This window comes from Panthera leo, chromosome D1, assembly GCF_018350215.1.
Source record: "Panthera leo isolate Ple1 chromosome D1, P.leo_Ple1_pat1.1, whole genome shotgun sequence".
Lineage (NCBI taxonomy): Eukaryota > Metazoa > Chordata > Mammalia > Carnivora > Felidae > Panthera > Panthera leo.
This window is the reverse complement of record NC_056688.1, coordinates 17217441-17230036: the sequence shown is the minus strand read 5'-3', so window position 1 is coordinate 17230036 and position 12596 is coordinate 17217441.

The window sequence follows — 12596 nt, the reverse complement described above, 5'->3', positions numbered from 1 at the left end:
TGACTAGACAGGCTGCACTTTGACAGCTTATGACATGTGTCATATATAGCATATAATCCAGCGCAGCCGTTTAAAAGCAGCGTGGAGATCTGGACGTGTCGACACAGAAAGACATCCAAGACATGTTGCTGAGTGAAAAAAAGCGAGTTGCAGAATGATTCATACAAGGTGAGCTATGGGAGGAAAGAAGAAAATAGTATGTAACTAGCAGGTATGTAATTTCTTAGGGAAAAAACTCCAGAAGGATGTGTGATAAACTGATAACAAGGGTTACTTTCATGGTCCCTGCTCTGGAGCATGGGGAGGGTGGGGGAAAGAGGATGTTAGCATTATCTGTAATTTTTTAGGGGGAGGGTACATAGTCATGCATTTCTTGCGGAACTAAAAATTATTAATAAAAACTTCTGGATTGGAGCGCCTGGGTGGCTCAGTCAGTTACGCGCCCGATTTTTGCCCAGGTCATGATCTCGCGGTCCGTGAGTTCGAGCCCCACGTCGGGCTCTGTGCTGACAGCTCGGAGCCTGGAGCCTGCCTCGGATTCTGTGTCTCCCTCTCTCTCTCGGTCCCTCCCCCCACTTACCCTCTGTCTCTCTCAAAACATGAACGAAACATTAAAAAAAAAAAGAAGAAATAAATAAATAAAAACATCCGGATTACTTGGATTTCCACGTCTTGACTGCTAGCTTACACCAGGCACAAAAAAACCTCCATTCCAGGTGGATCACAGATCTAAATGTCAAAGGTCTAGTAATAATAAAGCTTTTAGAAGAAACTAGAAGAATACCTTTAGAGGCTGAGCTAGGCAAAAAAAAAAAAAAAAAAAAAATTTTTTTTGACTGGACACAAAAGACATCCACTATAAAGGAAAAAGCCAGTAAGTTAGACTACATTGAATTAAGCTACCTTCAAAAAGAGGGTTCCTGCTCACAGTATAATGTCCTCACAGGTCGCTTATCAGGGAAAAAATATCACTGAACCCCACCTGGACCAGGTAGGTGATCAAAATTAGCATCCTTAACGAGGAGCAGAGAGAAACTGTGTGGCCCCGGATGCGAGACCCGGCGACCACTCGCACAGGATGCCAGCCGGCAAAGCAATATTTCCTCTAATCACAAGAAAGTATCAGACAAACAAAATGAGGAACGTTCCATCTGAGAGGGAAGAGGGGGAGGGACTGTATTGTTCAAAATGTCAATGTCATAAAAGACAAAGAAAGGCCATGGAAATGTTCCTGATTGAAGGCAACTGAAAAGACGTGACAGTAAGAACAATGCCTGACTCTAGACAGGATTCTGTACTGGAAGAGGGAAGACGCCACAAAGGGCATTATTAGATCAACTTCAAAAATGGAAATACAGATAGTAAGGTAGATAGAAGTATTATGGCAACGTCAAGCCGACTGAAGTTGGTAGCTGCAGGGTGATCATGTACGGGAATATTCCTAAGAAATACAGACGGAATCATTTGGGAGTAAAAGGTCATCATGCACACAACTTACTCTCAAGGTTCAGAAAGCGTTGTGTGTGTGTGTGTGTGTGTGTGTGCGCGTGCGTGTGGAGTGGGGCAGCGTGGTGAGAGAGTACACACGATAAAGCAAATAAGAGAGAGCAGGCTAGTTCCCTGATCTCTTCTTATAAGGACACCCATCCTATCAGATCAGGGCGCCCCTCTTAGGACGTCAGTTAATCTTCGTTACTTCCACAGAGGCCCTGTCTCCGACTACAGCCACCCCGGGAAGCCCTAAGGCTTCAACATACGAATTGGGGCAGGACCCAAACGCTCGGTCCAGAACAAGTGTGAACACCGAGAAGCAGGGATCAATGGAACCATCCTGGAAGCTGCTGCCACGGGCACTATTTCCAGAGGCTGAGCACAAGCACGCACGCTGGCCTAGCAGTCCTCGCCAGCGGAAGTGTGCGCAGACAGGCGCCAAAGTCTCGTACAAGAATGTTCACAGCAGCGCCGTTCGCAACAGCACGCCTGAAAACAATCCACATGCCCATCAACAGAAGGACGGATAAATAAATGGTGCATAATCCTACAAAGGAATGCGAGACATCAATAAGAACGAACAAGTGACGGCCATAGGCAATAGAAATCAATCTCTAAAGTAGTGCAGAGAGAAGAAAGCCTTTACCCAGATTCACCTACTGCTCGGGGAAATTGTGCCAGACGCAAATGAGTACATATTTATGGTCTCATTTCTGGGAAGTCGGAAAGGGAAGGGCAAATTTAGTTTAGCTAGAAGCCAGATTGGTGCTTACCCTTGGTGGAGGGAGCGGGGAGGCTGGAATACGGCAAAGGGGACTTCTAGGGGCTGGTGAGGTTCCGTTTCCAGACGTGCTGTGTTCACCCTGCGAGGTTTCACCGAGTTGCACATTTATGACTTTGCACGTTTACGCATGCATTCTTTCATTAAGGGTTTACATTAAAAAGGAGATACCTGGATACTTATTAAGTTGGGATTCTAGAATCACGCATGGCCCCTCTAAAATTCCAAGTCAGGAGGTAAGGAGTGGGGTGAGTGGGAGGCGAACAGGTCCCAAATCTGCTTTTTAGGAATTTTTTATTCAATTTTAAATTTAATTCAAATTTATTTAAAATAGATTTAAAAAAAAAAAAACAGTTCACCTATTTCCCCCACCCCCTCCCCCTACCTTTCGCAACCACCACACCAATCTGTCCGCTGTATCCATGGGTTGAGATTTCTGGATTGTTGTTTGTCATTTATTGCTTTTTGGTTTACACCTGTAAGAGAGCTCGTATGGTATTTGTCTTGCCTGACTTACTGCATTTAGCACAATACCTTCCAGGTCCATCCATATTGTGGAACATAGTAGGTGCTTAGTATATGTTTTTTCTTTTTTTTTTTTTAATTTTTTTTTTAACGTTTATTTATTTTTGAGACAGAGAGAGACAGAGCATGAACAGGGGAGGGGCAGAGAGAGAGGGAGACACAGAATCCGAAACAGGCTCCAGGCTCCGAGCTGTCAGCACAGAGCCCGATGCGGGGCTCGAACTCACGGACCGCGAGATCGTGACCTGAGCCGAAGTCAGCCGCTTAACCGACTGAGCCACCCAGGCGCCCCTGTTTTTTCTTTTTTTAAACCAACTTGAATAGAAGGAACCAGAGCTGACAGCCCCACCTTTGCTAGGAGAATTCTACTTTCTATTCTGCCCCAGCCCGCCCTTGGGCCCAGAAAACCCTATTTCCACCTGTCTCTCCTGGATACACCCTCCTCCTCTTCTCAGGTCCCTTTTTCCTTGCTCCACTGAGGCTCAGCACCAATCCCTCCTTTTTTCTCCCATTCTTTGTCCTCCAGGTCCATGCACTCGGGTGAAGGGGAGGAGGGGCCTTTCTTATGCATTAAAATTTTCATCTTTATCAGCACCCGTGACATTGTCACCTGACAGAGCTCCCAGCCCTGCCAATTAAGCCACCTCTCCAGCCCTCTCCCCAAACCCCCACCACGCTAGCCCTGCAGAGAAATTACCTAGCTGTATACCCCTCTTCTCCCTAGTCCGAGAAGGGAACCCTCTCAATTTGTAAACCCTCATTCCTGCCATCAGAATGGAAGCCGTCTACTCACTTTAGAACCACAGGCTTTAAAGAGGGCAGGTGTGGGAAGGAGGGATTCCCAATGGGCAGGAAGAAACTTTGGGGCGTGATGGATATGATGCAAAGGAGGAAAAACTTCCTTCTATCCTCTTAGGTTCCATGGCTGGGCCTAAGAATTAAATTGACATAAGACATGAAAAAGAAAACAGGAAAAAAGCATGCACACCTTATTTAATATTTAAACTTGTGGGGCGCCTGGGTGGCTCAGTCGGTTGAGCGTCCGACTTCAGCTCAGGTCACGATCTCGCCACTCACGAGTTCGAGCCCCACGTCGGGCTCTGGGCTGACGGCTCAGAGCCTGGAGCCTGCTTCCGATTCTGTGTCTCCCTCTCTCTCTGCCCCTCCCCCGTTCATGCTGTGTCTCTGGCTCAAAAATAAATAAACGTTAAAAAACAATTTTTTTAAAAAATTTATACTTGTACACAAGAATCTTCAAAAGGAAAATGAAGACCCAAAGAAACCATTAGGTTCCAAAGGGTATATCCTTTTTGTTTTTATCATTTAAAAAAATTTTTTAATGTTTATTCATTTTTGACAGGGGGAGAGAGGGGCAGAGAGAGAAGGAAAAACAGAAGCAGGCTCCAGGCTCTGAGCTGTCAGCATAGAGCCTGACGTGGGGCTCGAACTCAAAAACTGTGAGATCATGACCTGAGCCGAAGTTGGATGCTTAACTGACTGAGCCACCCAGGTGCCCCTATGTCCTTTTTATTTTTTGTTATTTTTTAAATGTTTACTTATTTATTTTTGAGAGAGAGAGAGAACAAGCAGAGGAGGTGCAGACACACACACGCACACGCGCACACACACACACACACACACAGAATCTGAAGGCTCCAGGCTCTGAGCTGTCAGTGCAGAGTCCAACACGGGGCTCAAACCCACGAGCCAGGAGATCATGACCTGAGCCAAAGTCGGGCCCTTAATCGACGGAGCCACCCAGGAGCCCCAAGTTCATATCCTTTTTAAATAAAGAATGGTAAATTGTGGGGACGTGACAAGACAGACGTGCTTAGACCAGGGCCAGTAACTGTGGCACAGTGATTAGTGATGGAAGATCAGAGTTACTTTGGGGAGTCTGTCTGCACAGAATCCTCTCGGTGTTGACTCTCAGTTTCTGGTGATGAGAATGTTCTCTTCTTCCTGGTACAAGGAGGGCATCTTTCTCCCGGGAAACGTTGGGACCTGCTTTTAGGTAGAAAGGGGAGGTCAGAGAGCCCTTCCTGCATCTGCTGTTTCTCAAGTGCCTCGAGATCAAAATAATTAATAAGCAGGGGCACCTGAGTGGCTCAGTCGGTTAAGCATCCGACTTCCGCTCAGGTCATGATCTCACGGTCCGTGAGTTCGAGCCCCACTTCGGGCTCTGTGCTGACAGCTCAGAGCCTGGAGCCCGCGTCAGATTCTGTGTCTCCCTCTCTCTCTCTCTGCCCCTTCCCCCCTTGTGCTCTGTCTCTCAAAAGTAAATAAACGTTTTAAAAATTTTTTAATAAAAAAAAGGTCAAACATAGAGGGGTGCCTGGGTGGCTCCGTCAGGTAAGCACCAACTTCGGCTCAGGTCATGATCTTGAGGTTCGTGAGTTTGAGTCCCGCATCGAGTTCTCTGCTGTCAGAGCAGAGCCTGCTTTGGATCCTCGTTTTCTCTCTCTCTCTCTCTCTCTCTGCCCTTCCCCCTGCTCTCTCTCTCTCTCTCTCTCTCAAAAATAAATAAAACATTAAAAAATTTAAAAAGGTCAAATATAGAAACAAACAGTAGAAGTTGGGGCTGGGGAGAAATAGGGAGACGTTGGTAAAAGGATGCAAACTTTCAGCTATAAGGTGACTGAGACGTGAAGATCTAACGTATGGCATGGTGACCACTGTGAGAGCACTGTGTATCGCATCACTGAAATTTGCTAAGCGAGTAGAACTGAAATGTTCTCACATTTCAAACAAACAAGAGATGCATTTGCAAAAATTAGCTAGATGGGGGGATCCTGGCCCAATGTATACATATATCAAATCACCATGATGTACACTTTAAATATCTTCCAATTTTACTTGTCAGTTACCCCTGGAGAAACTGAGGGGGCGGGAGAGAGAAGGAAGTCCACGAGAGGAAAGTGACCTGCCCAAGGTCTGTCAGAGAATTCTAACAGACTAGACAACTGATCTCAAATCTGTCTTCGTGGCCAGAACTCACACCATGGTTGTCAAGCCGAGTGAAAACATTTCAAGCAGCTTCTGTTCTTAGTATATAATTGGCCAGAGAAAGGCTGGACTTGGGGCGCCTGGGCGGCTCAGTCGGTTAAGCGTCTGACTTAGGCTCAGGTCGTGATCTCATGGTCCGTGAGTTCGAGCCCCGTGTCGGGCTCTGTGCTGACAGCTCGGAGCCCGGAGCCTGTTTCAGATTCTGTGTCTCCCTCTCTCTGACCCTCCCCTGTTCATGCTCTGTTTCTCTCTATCTCAAAAATAAATAAACATTAAAAAAAAATTAAAAAGAAAAAAAAAGAAAGGCTGGACTTGGTCTGCAGAGCATTAGGGAGACTCGGCCCCTGTCTTGACTGGGCTTCTTTGCCAGGACAGACTTGCCGACGGGACAGGTGTGATGGGGGTGGGCAGTCACTTGCTCCTGCCTTGGTCCCTTGCCTCAGTGAGCGGTGATTGACAGCGGGATTCTGGGATTCAGGAAGAACAGGGCAGGGCCCCCATCCCCTAGGAGCTTAGTCCAGCATGGTGTATGGACCCCTAACTGGATCATTACAATGGAGCAGCAAGACAAGTCGAGGGTTCTCAATCCAGCCCGGGCAGGGCTTCCTGGAGGAGGTGATGCCCCTGAATGCCTTTGCCTCCTCTTGGAGGTCCCCACATCCACCTCTGCTGCCCCACCAACTTGGGGCCTTCTCCCACCCCCCAAGCATTCCTCAAGCACAACCCCTTCCTTTTCTTCTCCTCAACACAACTGACCCAGGTGGCCTTTTCGTAAGGAACTTCACCGGAAGTTAAAGAGCATAAATAAGGGAAGTTACCAGCAGTCTGGCTGCGACAGGCCCGGTTTCTGATCCTGGTCCTGCGATGACCGTCAACTGAATCCCAAGTGCCTGCATATCTCACAGAACCCCGTCCATTTGTAGCCGTTCCTCACTCTCTATCTTGATGCCCGTCCCTTCTTGAATATCCAACACTAAGAAGTCACGCTCCGGGCAAACGGTGGGTAAGAAATGGGCTTAGCACTCCCTCCTCTCTCCCCTCTCCACAACAGGCTCAGAAGCCCTCCCCTCTCTATCCCATTCTCAAGGGCAACTCGGGGTTCTTCTCCTACAGAGGTATCCCCAGAAAACTTAGCACACAGGAGGGCAAGGAGAAGGGCTTCCTTCAGAGGAGAACACACAGGGCACGGAATCTGGAGTAGGGACCATAACGGGAGATCACTAAGTCCGTGGGACTGGGGCACCTGGACCCAGCTGGTCAAGTGGCTCAGCTGGTCAAGTGTCCAACTCTTGATTTCGGCTCAGGTCATGATCTTGCAGTTGGTGAGTTTAAGCCCCGACGTGGGCTCTGCACTGACAGCGAAGAAACTGATTGGGATTCTCTCCCTCCCTCTCTCTCTGCCCTTTCCCCGTTTGCTAAATAAATGAATAAACTTTTAAAAATTAAAAAAAAAATAAGTCCATAGGACTAGCCTCTACTTCTCTATGCCCGTCTGCAATCCCCCCCCCACACACACACACCGTTGATCCCTGTTAACCCCCACCATGATCTTTAAATTAAGGATGTAGGAATAGTCTCATAGGGGTGCGATAACATGCCTATGGAGAGGAAATGAGGAGATATTGATTGAGATCCACCGGGTATACAGTACATAGAATAATGCCCCCCAAGTGTCTCCCTCCTCTTCCCTGTGAATATACTCCCTTCCATGGCAAAAGAGACCCTGCAGAGATGATTAGGCTAAGGATCTTGAGATGGAGAGATTATCCTGGATTATCTGGGTGGGCCCAACACGATCACAAGGGTCCCTGTAGGTAAAAGAGGGGGCCAGGAGAGCTGGGCTCAGAGTGACAGAGCACAAGGGAGACTTCACTGGCCACTTCTGGCTTTGAAGATGGGGAGTAGGAGCCACGAAGTCAAGGAAATGGAGAGGCCTCCAGAAGCAGAACAGCCCCTCTCCTGAGCCTCCAGAGAGGAATGCAGTCCCACCGACACCTTGATTTTAGCCCCGTGAGACCCCAGTCGGGCTTCTGCCCCCAAGAACTGTGGGATGATGATAAGTGTGTGTTGTATGTCACCGAATTTGAAAGTTACCTACCTACCTGCAACACCTCCCGAGGGACTGGTTGAGGGCGCTGAGGCTCAGATTGTCCAATGTCCTGCTCCAGGCCACCCAGCTGCTCTTAAGCGTGGGTTTCTCAACAGCAGAGCCTGAGGCAGGGGTTCGGGATTCATGATTTCTTGAGGGAGTCCCCTTTAGCCAAAACACGTAAAAAAGTAAGAGAAGCAACAGAGGGAAGGGCATGAGGGTCTCAGGGCAAGTCACTGCATGGGTCACCCTGGAACATAAATCAGCCAAGAATATTACCTCCACTCCTGGCAAGGCCCTCAGCCCATTGTTCCCTGCGTCAGCCCGTCATTGGCTGGCTGGTGGGTGCCCTGAGGAGCCGCTAGAGGTAACCCACTGCCCAGAGGGCAGATCTCTGCAGAAGGGGCAGCTATGAGCCGTCAGCAGCCCACGCTCACGCAGCCAGGGATGGGTAAGTCACAGCAGCATCCCCACAGGTGTGGCCCCGGCCCCGTCTCCGACAGATGTGAGAGCCCACAGCTCCGGGCACGTATGGACCGGCCGGAGAGCACTGCGCACCGAGGCATGGAAAGGGGGCAGCTGGAGCTGGAGACAGGCGTCCGGGCCGGTGAGGCGGCGGGCCAGAGGCTGGGGGCCCCCACGGTGCCCAGGCAGCAGCACCCCATCCTCCCCCACCCCAGACCAGAGCCTTGCAGGTTCCTGATTCTCCAAGGAAATTGGATGTTGATGGTGTTCACAGCTCCCTCTCCCCTTCTCCTTGCCCTCCCCTCTTTCTTTCTGAGCCCTGCCCCTGAAGCTATTAATATCCAACTTGAACTAAACTGTGATTGTATTTCAACTTTCCTTTTTTTTTTTTTTTTTTTTTTTTGCCACAAGCAGGTTGTTTCTTCAGGGTGGTGAGCAGAGCTGGGATCTTGCGTCTTTCCAGCCCACAGTCTGAGGGCTGATCATACAGAACTGACCCGCCAATACCAGGTCCGGGAGGAAGATGAGCGTTTCATTTTCTGCCTGTTTTATGTGGTGGCAGCTTCTGTGCCCGTCAGGAAACTCTGAACACATTTCATGGCCGGCTAATGGAGCAGAAATGTGCTCTCTAGTGAGGCCACGGCCAGGCCACGGAGAGCTTGGGGAGAGGCTCTGCCCGTGGGCCACCGGCTGCTGTCCGGACAGGATGGAGGAGGGAGGGTGGCAGGGAGAGGGCTAGAAGCCTGCCCAGAGGACACGCAAGGTGGCACCTGCTGTTCACAGAGGGGTCTGCCGTCTCCGGTATCTTATCAGCCCCTTGATGATGCTGGAAAGAGTGCTGTGGGGCACCCCAGTCCACAAGTGGGGAAGCCCATGCCCAGACTGACCTCACACCGTGCCCACGGATTACCGGAAAGGTCAGGGACAGAGCTCGGGTGTCCTGGCCCACAGCCTGTCCTCCAGCCTGGGCTCCAGCTCTTGCCGCCAGAGTGAGAATAAGATGGGGCTCCCCCAGGCCAAGCCCCTGCTCCCTGAGCTTTCCTCCCTTCCCAACCAGCAGCCAAGCGAGCTATGTGTTTCCCACCAGGCCTCTTGAGCCCAGAACCCTGCCTCCTCTCGCCCACGCCAGAGGGCAGGTGGAGACCAGGGCTGAGTTTAAACCCTAGAGCCAAAGGTCATACAGTCCCTCTTCCAGCCCGGGAACACGGCCCCACCAGGACCCCCAGACAGTCATGCTGGGGACCACTTTGTCCCAGAGGCAGGAGGTTCATCAGTGGTTGGTTTGCCTGGGACAAAAACAAAAACAAAAAAACCCTGGAAGATGGAACACCCAGAGAGTTCCTGGGCTTGGCTGCCGGCATCTGCATTGCATTGCGAGGGGAAGAAGTAAGCTGGGGGTTGACCCCGCCTGGGGGGAGAGCTGGCCACTTAACTTCCTAGAAGTAGCTGCTTTTGTCAACCACCTGCTACATGCCGTGCAGTGTGCAAAGAGCTCTACATGAGCCATCTTGAGGAACCTGCACACTGGCCCTGGGACACAGAGCCAAATATCCCTATTGTATAAACGAGAGGAAGTCCTCATGTGAGAACGCCCCTGCAGTCTCCTTGCATCCACTTAACTCCCAGAGACCATCACAGCAGAGAGGAGGAGCCTCCATTCACCAAAGGGGAAGCGAGGCTCAGAGAGGTTAGGCAACTTGCCCGAGGTCCCCTAGCATTGACAAGCGCCGGTCGGTGCCGGACTTGTCCCCAAGGTCCCGCTTGCTCGTTTCCACCACGGCTTCCGTAGCAGGGTGCAGGGGCAAGGGGAGGGGGCTTCTACGTCCAGGATGGAATCTACACACTGGACAATGAACGAGGGAGCTCGAGGTCCCTCCCCACACACCCAGGCCACAGAGGGCAGCCACGGACAGATGACAGACACTTTGCCCTGGGAGGAGAAAGCCTCACTGCAGCCCTGCTCTGGATACTGCCCTCCAGAGTCTGCGCTGGGGACACATGCATCCCTTTGGTGGGCATTTATTAAGTACCTATTGCCGGTCATATACTTGGCCAGTAATCTGCAGAGCCCAGCTGAAGTTCCCCAGCTCGGCTCCCCCGGTCTGGTACTCTTTACCCCCCCACTAGACGCTCCCTCTGTTCTGCAGTCCCCCAGATATGCACGCGTGTATGCATGCAAATGCACACATGTGCACACACACACACACACACACACACACACCCTCCCCTAACCAGCCATAAATTAGGTCAGGCCCTCGAGCCAAAGTGAGGATGAACAGAACGGATGGAGGGATGCAGCAGCTCAGCAGACCAAATCTTGGGAGAAGGGGATGGAGGGGAGAGATGGAGAGAGAACAGGGTGGGCGTGGCTACCTGGGAAGACAGTTTCAGGAAGCGGCCAGTGCGGTGCGCACTGGAGGGGGCCCTGGGTGCGAACGTGACGTTGGAACAGGCAGACTCGGGCAGCCCTCGGCAGTTTAAGTGCAATGCAGGGAGGTGGATGGGTTGGGAGTCAGCCCCCTCATAATGCGGGGCCCTGGGGGAAGGTTTACAGACCTGCTCTGAGCCTCCATTTCAACATCTGCAAAACAGGGACGTGGCACTGGGATGATTGTGGGGATGACGTGAGCTGGAGTGTGGGGCATGGAAGGACTTCAGAGGTAAGAATCACCTGCAGGGCGGCTGGGTCTGCCTCTGCTCCCGCCCTTGCCCATAACAGCAAACACAAGGTCAAAGGGCACCCTGCGCCCGGCACCGTTCTAGGGCTCACCGTGAATTCTGTCCTGGCATTCTCATGCCCACCCTAGGAGGTGATGCTCTGGCCGTCACCCCCAGTTCTGAGCAGGGAATTGAAGCACAGTGCTTGCCCCAGATCAGGGCAGAGCCAGGCTTAGAAGGCTCCGGACCCTGTGCTCCTTCCCTCCGCCCCACCACAGACTCTGCCGCTCCCGCTGGCTGCCCGGTCTCAGCAGCAAGACTCAGCTTTGTGCCCCGAGGAGCACCTTGGGCGGCCAGGCAGCAGGGCAGGGATTTGGTTTCGCTGTGGGGGAAGAAGCCCCGAAAGACCTCCTTGACTAGAAGCGTCTCCTCGGCTGGCTTACCCCGAGACCTTTAAAGCGAACGGAGGCATCATCTTCAGAAGACCCCGGGCTGAAATACACGTCGATATGTGGGAGGGCTCTGCTATGGTCTGTTTGGCAGAGGCCGGGTTGGTTGGTTAGAGGACTGGCTTTGATTTTAGAGAGGCACACAGAGGTGAAGAGGATCATGGTCTGGAAAAAAAGCACAGAACCACACAGGGACGGATGAGGGCAGTCCGCAGGGGAGGGACAGAGCGGGGGGCGGGGGGTGCACAGTCTGGGCACAGGAGACTGACGCCAGGTGGAATATTCACACTGTTTTTCAGACGTTTTTTCAAGGAAGTGACATACAGATCAAAGAGGAGGGAGTGGCTCTCAAATGGAGCTAGAGGAGAGGAGGCAAAGCCCTTTTTACTCAACCTCCATTACCCACCCCCATCGTGGCACCTCCAGGGCAATCTCCACAGGCCCGGGGTCCCCCAGGAACCCAGTTTGCAAACCACTAATCTCCCCGCAAAGAGCAGTGGCCTTGGAGTCAGTTCAGGGATCTCCTTTGTAAAGTCTCGGAGGTCTCTCCTGGCTGTGACATTCTAGGTGGTTTGGGGAGAGGAATAAAGGGGGCCGGCCGGGGACAGTATTGCTGACCATAGACCCTCCCTGGTTCAGCCAGGCTTTGGGGTCACATTTCCTCTTCCCAGAGCCCTGACCCTGAGCACAGACCTCCGTGGACACCTGGGATTGGTACGCAGGAACCGGTGACAGATGACAAAAGATGAGGTGTGGGGTCCCGTCCCTGACCCCCCAACTGCTCACAAGGTCCACCCACATGCATCCGATGCATGCATTCCTGCACTGTCTCCACACCAGGAAACGGCCGGCTTTGGCGGATTGATATCACGGGGTGTGGAGTCAGCAGCGTCGGCCTGAGCCCCATCCTGCCCCTTCCTGGCTGAGCCTTCCTGGGCCATTAGGAAGCATTATTGCATTTTCTCCCCTCAGAAACCTCACAGGGCCGGGAGGGCAGAGACGATTATCCTCCTTGTATAGCTGAGCGAAGAGGGGCTCAATGAGATGAAGTGACTCTTCCAAGGTCACACAGCTAAACCCTGGCAGAGCCATAAACCAGGACCGAGTCCTTTCCCCCGTGAGCCTCCCGTGG